Genomic DNA, 12,860 nt, shown 5'->3' with positions numbered 1-12,860 from the left:
TGGGTGAATGCTGATGGGTCATGCCAGGAGGAGGGACAAAAGAATGACAGGGGGCGTATATGGGATAAGGTGATCATTATTGAGATTCCATTAATTTTTAGTACTCCTATAGTGGGGGCGAATCGGAGCAGTGGTAAAACAGTTCCTTCATGACTGAAAGGTCATGGGTTCGAATCCAGGAAACAGCCTCTTTGCAATTATGCAAGAGTAAGGCTGCGTACAAGGATTTCCTCCACCCCACACTTGCTAGTCGTGTTTAACGGGGAGTGGTTTTTTTTTTTTTATAGTACATACTATAAAGGACTAACCACGGTGCATAAGGCTTCCCAACTTGCGAGGGTAGGCGTTAGGGTTGATTATATGCAGTCTTATCTTTGTATTTTTGCAAAGAAACAGTTTCCCATACTCAAATCTGTGACGTTTCGGTCACAAGGAACAATCTTATCGATGCTCTTGCCCTCTATATAGTACATTACCTTACTTACTAAAATTAGAAATACATGGACTTAAGCGAGTGGATGTGTTTTTAATTGTAATGGGTGTAGTATGTGATACCGGAGTATTAAAACGTGTCATCAATAATTATGGGTTTCCCTTTTGCAGAATCGAGCAAAGTTGGCTTGTGCAATTTTGTCTCTGCCAGTTCCTTCAAAGTCTCTGTCTCCTTCTGGGGAAGGCGAAATAGCGAATAAAGTTAATGAAGACAACATTCAACATAAAACACTTCACAAATTTCTACTTGTTGGTTCTGTCAATTCTGGATCATGTACTATATTCAAAGCGGTAGGATACTCCTTGAGAGAACTCAATTTTTTTTTTCCATGCACTTGTATTGGGATGCATGCATGCTTAATGATCTAGCAAAGAACATGTGATACCAGTAAATTAAATGATGTATGCTGTTATTTTAAATGCTGAAGGATAGCTCAATTCTTTTTCTAATTTTCACCTCTCCATAACTCATTTATAGATCATGTGCATAGCTGTGAAAGTGCAGATGATGGTATTGTATCGTCTTCACAAATTTCAGCTCTTAAATTTACTTCTCGTGTCATAATACGGGTTATGTTATGTCCTATCAATATAGTTTTGGATATAGGAGAACTAAATATGGAGTTGTCCGGCAGACTTAAGCCTTGTTGAGCTCCAAAATATCAAGTTGGTGATCCAAAGCAATCTTTTTACCTACCTTGGTATCCTGCTGGAGGGGCGTAATTTTTTGCTGGAGAATAGTAAAAGATGGTCTGTTGATGAATCCACTTCATCTGGTAATTTTTTTTCCTCAGATAAAAAAGTCAATCCAGGCCTGTTTCTGTTTGGACTATGGATGAAATAAGGGGCAGCATTGTTTTGAACACTTTCCCTATTCAAAATTTTCTGGATAGTGTAGACTGTAAAATAAGTTGTCTTATCCATTCAACCTTCCTTTAACAATGTTCAAAACAAGAGCAGGAAAATTGTCAATTTTTCTATGATTTTCCTCCTTTTTTCAACTACAAAACAGTTAATCTATGTTTTTTTAGTCCCTTGCAAACTGCAATGGATGCAGGGCTTTCCTTTTTCTATAATATGTAGTTTATATGATTTTGTATTGGTGGAGGACTGATGCTTTTGACACTTCCATTACCTTCATGACTTTGTTGGGGCCTTTGTATACTGTGATTTTGATTCTTGTAAACAAAAATCTTACCTTTAGTTTTGTCATTATTTTTTCACATTGCTCCTAAAAGACGGTAGACCCTTGTTAATTAGCTGATAAAAGAAGCTTGTCTGCCATTACATGGAAATTTATGTATGTTATGGAGAGCAAGTAATTAATTTTAGTTCTCAGCAGGGAATACCAGTGATAGTGTTGCTTCAACACTCTATTCCATTGGCCCACGACTGAGATATTTCTCAGATTGGCTACTTAAATACATGAGGTCAGGTAACCTGGATGCAATATTTCCAGCTGCTACACATGAATATGGGCCACTTGTGGTGGATTTGTGGAGGCATGAGGCCATTCAGGCCACATACAACAGGAGAAATGAACTCAAATTGCTACCTAGAAGTGCAAACTACTTTCTAGACCGGGTAAGATAATACTTGATTGTCCATGTAATCATCATCACATGATTATTCACTTGTTTGTGTTAATGAAGCCAATTTGATTATTGAATTTGTTGAATTTATAATTTGTTTTCATATTCTTTGTTCCTTCTGTTTGGGCATGGAGTTTGGATCATTAATTATTTGGCACAAAATCAGAAGCCTAAATAAAACAATAAATTGACAAATATAGGATTTGAATAAGGGTTTATCACTGTATCAGTGCTCTTACAGTCTTATTCTTTTCTTTTTCGCATTTAACCCCTTTTGGACGCCTTGTGTTTCAACAAGGCATGGAGACTATCTAAATCAGTTCAGTGGTAATTTGGTACTGAGATTTTAAGAATCTGGGCAGTACAAAAAATCTTTAAACTAGTTTAATTCATGATTTTTCAATGAACAATTTATTGTCTCAATAATACATGACTAAATCCTTTAGATTGTCAAATTATTTGGCCATGAATGTGGCAGGTGCATCACATCAATAAACACTAGCTTTTCATTGATATCTAACTATCTCTCTGAATGCAGGCTACCGAAATTTCCAAGATGGACTATAAACCTTCTGATATGGACATCTTGTATGCTGAGGGGATATCATTATCCAACAGCCTCACTTCAATGGAATATTCATTTCCCAAGTCAAGGAGTGAGGATTCTTTGTACCCTGATATCAACATGAATCTTCTCTCAGGTCAGCTCTGTCATTTCATGCAGTTTATCACATAAGAACTTGTTACTTTTTGAATTGAGTTAACATCCAGTGAGCTTCCACTAATAATTCTCACTTACGGTCTATGAAGCACCGACTCTGACACGGCGTTTTCGATACGTTCTCGATACGACCGTTAATTCGTCGATACGATACAATACGTTTCCGATACGCGTATCGGATACATTGAAAAAAACAATTCGGAGTATCGGTGCTTCATAGCTTACGGTGATGCACTAAAGCTTATTTTTGTTCCAAAATGAAAGCTAGCTAATACCACTCAAGTCTAGACTTGATAATTGAACAATTTGGCAAGAGTAGTGTGCAAGCATGTTTTGTTATAGATCACCTACACATGCACACATTTTCAGTATTCATCATTTTATTCAATCATTATACATCTTTTGAAAAGAATACTCAATAAAAAGGACTCACAATGTCATGATAACACAGTATGAATAAGGCTGAGCTCATGCTATCAGTTGTCAATTGTTTTCTTACCACACTTTGTGTTCTACTTATAGATACCAACTGATCAGAGTACATCCTAAAAGCCTTGGAGAAAACTGCAAGTGGTTGGAGATGTTTGAAGACACCAATGTTGTATTGTTCTCTGTGGCCTTAACTGACTATGATGAGTACACTGTAGACAGTACAGGAGTTGCTACCAACAAAATGTTGGCAGCTAAGCATCTCTTTGAAAACATCATTGCTCATCCATCCTTCAAAAACAAGAAATTTCTTTTAATACTGACCAAATTTGATCTACTTGAAGAAAAGATTGATCTGGCTCCTCTGAAACTATGTGAATGGTTTTGTGATTTCAATCCAGTTATCAGCCTCAATCACAACAGAGCTAGTAACCCTAACAATAACAATAACAATAGCAATAGCCCTCCATTAGCTCAACATGCTTTTCAATATATTGCTGTGAAGTTTAAGAGATTGTTCCATTCTCTCACTGGCAGAAAGCTGTTTGTTTCATTGGTTACTGGATTGGAACCTGATACTATTGATGAAGCTCTCAGATATGCTAGGGAGGTTATGGTGTGGGAAGAATGGGATCCCTCTTTTGTAAATGAGAAGTTCGAGACAACTTCAACTAGCACTGAGGCAAGTTCCTCATAAAGTTTCCTCCAAAATATTTGTACAAAGGCTGTTTCTGGATAGACATTGTTCTATAAAGGGCTTAGAAGAGTTCATGGATTCTCATAAGGGTTATCTTTGGTTATATCTAATGATGGGTGAAATGGAATGTGATAGAATGGGAAAAAGAAAAAGAAAATACCATCCATTGTTTGGATATTTTATAATGCGATGGAGGGAAGTTTCTATTTTATTATTTGGGAAGTGAATGAAGTAATAAAGAGGCTAGTAAGTAATTAGTTAATTCTATCTCATACCCCACAAATCTGAGAAAAAAGAATGGAGTGAAATAGATTCTGTTATGTTCCATTTCATTCCACACCATCCATTCATTAGGTATTTGGATTAGAGCTTTTTATTCTATGTATACATGTACTTGAACACTACCAAACACAATGGGGCAAGAGTTTGCCATTTTGTGATCTTTAATATGAAATGGAGATAAATTTTTCTTCTATTTTTCTGACAAGCTGAAAGTATGGTTCACACGTTTGCAAAAATATTCATGCAGTATAAAAGAATTTGCTTCGTTCTTTCCTTTATTATGATACAAAATGGTCAATTAAGTCATTGTCATGTCTACATATAGATGTGATAGCCATTTAGTAACGTATGCCGAACATGATATTTTTAAGGGTTGTAAAATATCTAGATTATGGTTGTTTGTTTGGGGCTTCGCCCCTTAATGTTATAAAAAAAAAAAAAAAATCTAGATTATAGAACACTTTACCACTGATATTTAGCAAGTTCAAAACTTTTAAGCTAAGAAGCATGGATACAAATGAGCACTCAGATATTTAGTGATACTATACAATTTGATAAGATGATGTCAAAATTTCATTTCTGTTTTTATTTTTTAAAGATATTTCTTCCCTAAGATTTCGTTGGTAGTTATTGAGCCTAGATGAGGTTAGTTAATCAAAACCATGACAAGATCTTTAACTTTTGTAAACAATACTTTTAAAATAAGTAAGACATAAAAGTTACTTTTTTTTAAAAGGCCAAATAAACAGGCTATCAATGTTATAGAACAACCTTCATTTATGACAGTGCAAAGTTTAGGCAATTGGATGCCAGGGACTTGTGGATTGGATACATTGGTGATTTAGAGAAGATATGATGATTTTGTTGGAGCCAATTGGATACATAGGGACTTTGTGAACTGTAGGCATGGATGATTAGATAAAAAAGGATGAGGTTGTGTAAAAGATGATGTCTAGCAATTATTGAGGAGACAATTTGACGGATAATTTGTTGTTAGGATTTAATCTTACTACTCTCGACTCAAATGGTGATTATTGTTTCTCATTGAGATTTTAGAAAATAATTCAGTTAAAAAAGAATGTTCACTGACCTTTTCTAATAGATATAAAATGGAGGAAATTCTTGGCATGTTGCATCTTAGTAGAATTGATGAATATGTACACAAGATATGTGGATGCTTTTGCTCTATTCAATTCAATTATGTTCTTCCAGATTGTAATCTTTGCATATGTTTATATTCTGTCTTGATATATCTGCAACACTGTGAAATAAAATGATTATTTATTTTTTGGTAATTAATAAAATGATTGCTTTACACCTGCTGTGGTGCTGCTTCTTTTTTTGTTGAATTTTGTGTATATTAAATGTGCCTTATAATATGCCATTGTACCAACATCCCTTGATGCATTGTTCCCCTTCTTTGTCTCTTTTTTTTTTTTTCATATTTATCGTCACCGCTCTCTTAGATTTTTTTATTTTACATTTTTTTTGCTTAATCTTTTGGGTTTTGACTTTCTTCTGTATGCATCATGTTGCATTAATGGCTGAAATAAATAAAATAGTATCAGTTCACCTAATATGAAAGTCTGTCTTCTATATAGTTTGACATCAAGATCAACATAAATTTAAAGGCAAGAATTTGTTTATAATTTTTTTTTATAAATTATATTAAGTATGACTGATCATCCACTTTTGATTGAAATATGACTGGTTATATTTAATGTAATTTATATGAGTTTGTAAACAAAAAATTTATAAATATATTTTTCTCCAAATTTCAATATAATTTGATTTTGGTAATGATAGTATCGTGCCTGCCCCTAGAAAAAAAAAAATGACTGTGCTATTTGGTAAACGATGAGAATCACTGCTCTCATGTTAAAATTTTCTTTTTTTATTAGTGATTGAACCTCATTTATTTAATGACTATAAAAAGAAAAATAAACACGAAAATTTCCTATTAGTAGATCATGTAAAATTTTAACAAAAGAACATCTCCACTAGGGGTTAAAGTGGGCTGGACTGGGCCGAGCTTTGCCCCGAAAAACCCAAGCCTATGTCAAAAAATTTCAATTTGGCCCGGCCCAAGTCTAGTATGAGTCTAACTGTTAGCCTGGTTTGACCCGTTTATGAAAAAAACAAATGGCCTGGCTTGACCCGTTAGCCTGTTAATTTTTAACTTCCAAGCAGAACCATGAATCAACTTTACAAAGTACTCAAATTCTGTTGCTACACCAAAAATCATAATTTCAACGTCCAAACAGAATCATGAATCATAACAGAACTAATACAATATGCATTTAAGCCATTTTCAAAAGCAAAATGCTCAAATTAAATAACATATATTTCATCAGATCCAACAAACAAATTCATACTATGTAAATTAAAATAACTACATAAATCTAACAAACACATCATGATGCTTGTAGTAAGTATAACCTCTGCAAAAAATCTTTTAATATATTCATATACACAATCTAACATGTTGAGATGTTGGTTCCTCCTATATAAGAAATAAAGTAAGATTTTTATTAAAAAATAATCGAATATGATTAAGTTATAAATAATTGCAATTGATTAAATTTATCTTTTTTTTTTCTTCAAGGCATACTTACTCTATTTTATTTTATTTTATTTAAATAAATAGTACAATATAGGCCGGCCTGTAGGCTTATAGGCCCGACCTTTTGAAAGTGGGCCTACGGCCTTTTTATTAAACAAGCTTTTTTAATATACTAGGTTAGGTCTAGCCTACAGCTCTAGCATTTTGGCAAAATATGCCACGTGGCATTTTGGCAAAATATGTGTCCCAGAGCTGTAGGCCGAGCTAGGCTATTATACAAAATATACTAGGTCAGGTCTAGCCTGATGTAGGCCGAGCTGTAGGCTCCTGTAGGCCGGCCCGACCCAGTTTCACCCCTAATCTCCACAAGTGATAGTTTTCAATGTTGTTACATCAAGTCACGTCACAACACAACTCTCTCCAATCGATGTCTCCGTTCAAACGTTCGAACCAAAGACGGAAAGAGATATTGGGAACAGTGACCATTTTGCCACTGTTGACCAAAAAATTACCAGATTGCCACGCCAACAATAAATTTTGCCAAAATGCCACGTGGCATATTTCGCTACACTGTGTAGCGAAATATGTTTGCAAATAATTCGCTACCCTATGTAGCGAATTTCTTCAATTTTGACACATGGCATTTTTGGTTCTGAGCAGTCTGACGTGGCATATTTCGCTACACTGTGTAGCAAATTATTTGCACACATATTTCGCTACACAGTGTAGCGAAATATGCCACGTGGCATTTTGGCAAAATTTACTGTTGACGTGGCAGTCTGGTAATTTTTTTGGCCAACAGTGGCACTTTGATCACTGTCCCAGAGATATTGTGGAAATGGATTGAAAAATAATTACCTTTCTTCTTGCCATTATTTGCTTCTGTGAACTATATCTGAATAATTTTCAATTTATTAGATTTAAATTTGTTACCTTTCTCAATTATGATTCCATTATCAACATGGTTGATTAATTGTTTTGTTTTGTCGTGGGTGTGCATTTTTTTTCCTAATGGAAGCTTGTGCATTCAATTTTGTTGCCTTTTTTATTTTATTTTTCCATATTTGAAATTAGTAAGAAAAGAAATGTCGCAAGTTATGTGGACTTTTTGACCAAATAGGGGTTTTTTACCCTTTTATTTTCCTATGTGATATTTGATTTTCAGTATTTATTAATGATGGTTTTTTGAATTCGCAAAGGGCTAGTGCCTAGCGGGATTGATTCGTCCCCTCCCCTCATCTGCGGAACTCTCTATTTTTTTTTCTTTTTTTTTTTTGATTTCGCTGTGCATGGTTAATATTAAGTTCAAAAAAGTAGAAAAAGGGAATGAGCATATTTATAAGGTCATTTGTTGGGATAATATCTCCATTATTGCTTGGTGATTGAGATTACCTCTTGTATTTTTTCTTTTTCGACTTAGTAAATTTTTCCTGAAACTTTTTTCGGTTACAATGAATGAACGAAATAAATTAACAAAAGAATTTCTTAATAAATTACTAAAATGAAAAAGACATCAACACTAATATAAACCAAGCATGATGTAAGAGAACATACTATTATGATCTGGATGTTCAGTTAATTTAACATCAAACTTAAATGAGACACGTTAGAGGGATGTGCTTTAAGCCATCCTCTTATTTTTTTGGTTCAAAAAATTAACCAGTTGCTGAATTTTGATTGGCAAGTGGAATTAATTCATGTGTATAGGGAAGCTAATAGTGTGGCAGACTATTTGGCTGGATTAGCTTATGACTGGTTGGGATATTTTCTGTTTTGATGTTCCCCCCGAGGGGTGTATAGAATTACTGGGTAGGGACCAAAGGGGTGTTGCCTAGCCTAGATTGGTCAGAGTGATGTAGTTTTGTCTTGTTTTTAGTTTCTGTTGATATATAAAAAAAAGAGAATAGTCTGCCACAACAAAAAATAAATGTTCTACTAACAAGCAAGAACTAAACACCGACCAACACAAAGCATCAAAGGAGTTTTATAATTCATGATTTCACATACATGACTTGAGGTATTGGTTTACTAACCTTTTTTCCATAGCCGTTAGAAAATCTAATCTTGTATTATGAAAAACTTTCTCTTCTTTATACTTTCTATGCCCAAAACTCCATTACGCTAGAGGAATCATATGAGCAGAATCATCTTGCGAGCTAAATCGTGCAAATAAAGTGTTGTAAAATAAAGCGTACATAACTACAAAATGAACAAAGATAAAATAAGTAACTTGAAAAGGAATAATTACAAGAAAATATAGACAAGAGATAAAAATAGAGGAATATTGTAATGTTATTTTTCAAGATCTGTACATCAGCTCTATTTATGAACTCTCCACTATTATGTATTACAATGAAATAAATAACAAAATTAACTCCTCTTAATTGCATATGTTAAATATTATTTCTTTGGAGTTATGGATATTTATATAATTATATTATATATAATAGTTTATTGTTTTTCAAAATAAATCCTTATTTTTACCAGCATGCGAGGCATATGCATGTCGGAGCATGTATAACTAGGGGACATTGACCTTTTTGCCACTGTTTGGAGTACTATTTATTACAGTGCCATGATCCACTGAAATTTTTCCAAAATGTCACGTCACATTCTCGTTACGCCAACATGCGAGACTGGATTGGACACGTGGTAATGTCTTGCAGGCCACAAATCTTCTCCAGCAGTATAGCGAGATTTGTGGTCAATGTGGCAAACTGCCACATCTGCAAAAAGTTGTTCACTGGCTAATCTCTCTGGGCTGCCCAGCGAGATTAGGTGAACTTTTTCCACGTGTTAGCATCCATCGTATCTCGTTGGGCTGCTGACCTAGATTAGTGCCAACCTACACCCAACTGATGCATTGTGACATGTGTCACAACTGCATGAATCTCGTTGGGCAAGCTAGCGAGTTATGTGCAGCCAAACCCCTACGAGAGTACCATGCTAATTGTCATTTAAGTTACGTTTATAAGTAATTATTAGGTTTTGTTACTTTATAAATGCCAAAATTTACATGCGCATCAATGAGAGAAATTCAGTTATTTCGAGACAAAAAAGTATATTAGAAGGGGCTAATGTTGTGGTCGGGGGAAAATTGATAGTATTTAATTATAAATTTCAAAACTTAAGGGTAATTATTGAATAAGTTAAAGTGGTATGGACTATTTGTTTATTAAAGAGATAACAATAATAATAAATCATTAAGAAAATTAGGACAAGAATTATGATATGTGTATTTTTCATATTATAGTACAAATAGAAAAACAAAGACATTGCACACAATCACCTATGAATATGGGTAGATGAAAGTGTGAGGTAGATATTTAATACTCTAATTCTGTATCACTAAAAGAAACGAAGTTTAGTTACTTTATAAAAATTGGTTTGCAGCCCTACGAGATAGGTCAGGGTGCTGACATGTGGAAATATCTTAACTAAACTCGGCCAGCAGCCCAGCGAGATACGCAGGGTGCTAACACATTGAAAAAGTCCATCTAATCTCGCTGGGCACCGCAACGAGATTAGCCAGTGGACAGCTTTTTGCAGATGTGGCAGTCTGCCACATTGACCACAAATCTCACTACACTGCTGGCGAGATTTGTGGCCTGCAAGACACGACCACGTGTCTAATCCAGTCTCACTTGTTGGCGTAGCGAGAATGTGACGTGGTATTTTGGAAAAATTTCAGTGGATCATGGCATTGTGATAAATAGTACTCTAAACAGTGACAAAAGGGTCAATGTCTCGTATGACTAGTCCAACATGGTAAAGTGCGAGACTTATTGTATTAGCTTCATACCATATCTAAAACTTGCATTATTTAGGAATTTCTGTTCAGATTATATTACAATGGTCGTTGTGGCTTTTCTTTCAGATAAAATTTGTCAATTTCTACAGTACAAGTACGATGGAATGGACCACTCTTTTAAGAGCATGAGGAAATTATAAAGTCATTTGCCAATGCTAGTAGGATTGATTAACTTGAAAGGGTCTAAAGTAACAATATATGTGGCTGATGATTCAGATGGTCCAGTATATCAGGTATATGGAAGGTGCAAGTTTTACGAAATAGGAAATTTATTTCATGTGTCATTTTTTGAATAGGAGTTGCACATACTACAATTACACTAAAACAACATTCCAGGTATATGGTTGATTTTTTTAGATTATTCAAGCCTTTGTCGAACCTTTACATTGACCATTTGTTATTGTACTTAATATCTCTTATAGGAGATATAAATATTTTCTATATATACATAAAAGTATGTCGGGTTTATATTGTTTTTTTCTTTACATGGGCTTTATATACTTTTATATGTGTATAGAAGAAAATTTTATCTTCTAGACATTAAACCTTTTGTTATTACTAGTTTTTCACATTTCCCCCGTTCTAGAATCAGTTTGCTATCATTACATATGATATTAAGCGCATTTACAATCACAGAAGTTGAATTAAATACGGTTTAACTTTTTCTTTTCTTAAAACGTACATTTACTGTTTAAATTATTTTTCTTATTTATAACTGAATAAAGTATGGAATAACTAAACTAGCATAATATATCATTCAATATTCATAAGAAACTACATGGTATTCCTATAAACAGCATAACTCTAATTATCTAATGGTGATAGTTAATTACACAAGTGGATAATCTCCTACAAACATTATCAAAATAAAATAGATAACATTTCGTCTATTTTTCGGACATCTGGGGATAAGTTTCAACTATAATTGTTTCAACTCGGTAGACAGTTTAAATCATTACAGATACAATAACAATTTACTAAATAGGCATACAAGCCCTTCCATCAAGGAATCAAGTCAGAATACACAATAGTCCAATAATTACAAAACCAATAACTTAGCAAATACCAAAAGCATGATCACTACCCTACACCCCATATACATCATAGGTGGTATAAAATAACATGAACATACACTAAGTTACCCCATGCATCATCAATACATGCCTTAAAATAATATTACATTTATATGCTCAGCAACAGTAATCCAAAATCATACTGCAAATAATAAACTATGCATAAACAGCAACAGCGGCATGCCAAATAGCACGGTCTACATAGGCCTCCTACCCATAGATGCTTCTGCATCATCAGTGGCTATACCTTAAAGGGGGTCCCCATAATACGAGGTGAGATAAACATCTCAATAAACCAAGGGTCCATGGAGGATTCCTCCACCCCAGAGTTCACTTTAGGTTTAAAAGCAACAACAGTAAATAATACAACATATACATATCTATAACAACTCTAATTCTCAAACTATGTGAAATTGAGAATTAAGTGAGACAATATGTGAATTTTGTGACTGTTAAGATAATTCTAATAGTTGAATCATTAAATTGTCATGATAATGAATATAAGGATACAATTCATGTCTAACAAGTCAATTAGGATCTAAAGAGAACAAAAGTTGTGTTAGAGACATAAATGCCAAATTTATGGTAATAATGGTATTTTGGTAATTTTGCAAACTAGATCTGAACTAAGTTCTGACAGTATAGTTAAATTCTTTGATGAATTTTAAGAATTATATATGTGTCTAATTTAATTAAATGATGTGTAGAATAATGTAAAGAATTAGGTCAACGCTTGATTAATTAAAAAGTCAACTAGGTTAAAAGTAAGCTTTAACTTTACAATTAGGTTTAATTTTTGGTCAAAGATAATTATTTTGCATTGTTTGCTATATGTTATATGTAATTATGTTATTCTATGATTGGTTGGTCAAAAGATTCAAGTGTGTGATGTGTAAAGTGAAAATCAATAGAAATTAAGTTACTTTATACATGAAAAAGTCAAAAATGGTGTGCTATCATATCCTTGTAAGACCAAGTCGGTTTGTTTCTCTTACTTGGTGTCTTCCACGATGCTTTGGCTGATTGGAAGAGTGTTTGTCTTCTCTTGGAAGCTAAGTTAAAGTTGGATGAAAATATCTAAGTTAAAAAGTGTTAAAATAATGTAAACTTACACATTAAGTCTTTAAAAATTGAAAAAGTTGTCATCTTTTCTTTCTTCCTTCTCAAAACCCACGACACTTCATCTTTCTTTCTTCTCCA

At 33.7% G+C, this 12,860-nt stretch overlaps 1 pseudogene; it reads left to right on the top strand.

The window, feature by feature from the left end:
* Positions 1–603: 603 nt before the first annotated feature.
* Positions 604–4,257, top strand: LOC133296269 (extra-large guanine nucleotide-binding protein 1-like; annotated as a pseudogene).
* Positions 4,258–12,860: the final 8,603 nt, after the last annotated feature.

The sequence above is a fragment of the Gastrolobium bilobum genome, unplaced genomic scaffold, assembly GCF_033153095.1.
Source record: "Gastrolobium bilobum isolate Gb01-03AN ecotype WA unplaced genomic scaffold, APGP_CSIRO_Gbil_v1 utg113796, whole genome shotgun sequence".
NCBI lineage: Eukaryota > Viridiplantae > Streptophyta > Magnoliopsida > Fabales > Fabaceae > Gastrolobium > Gastrolobium bilobum.
The sequence above is the reverse complement of the archived record's forward strand: the minus strand, read 5'-3'. Positions and strand labels throughout refer to the sequence as shown.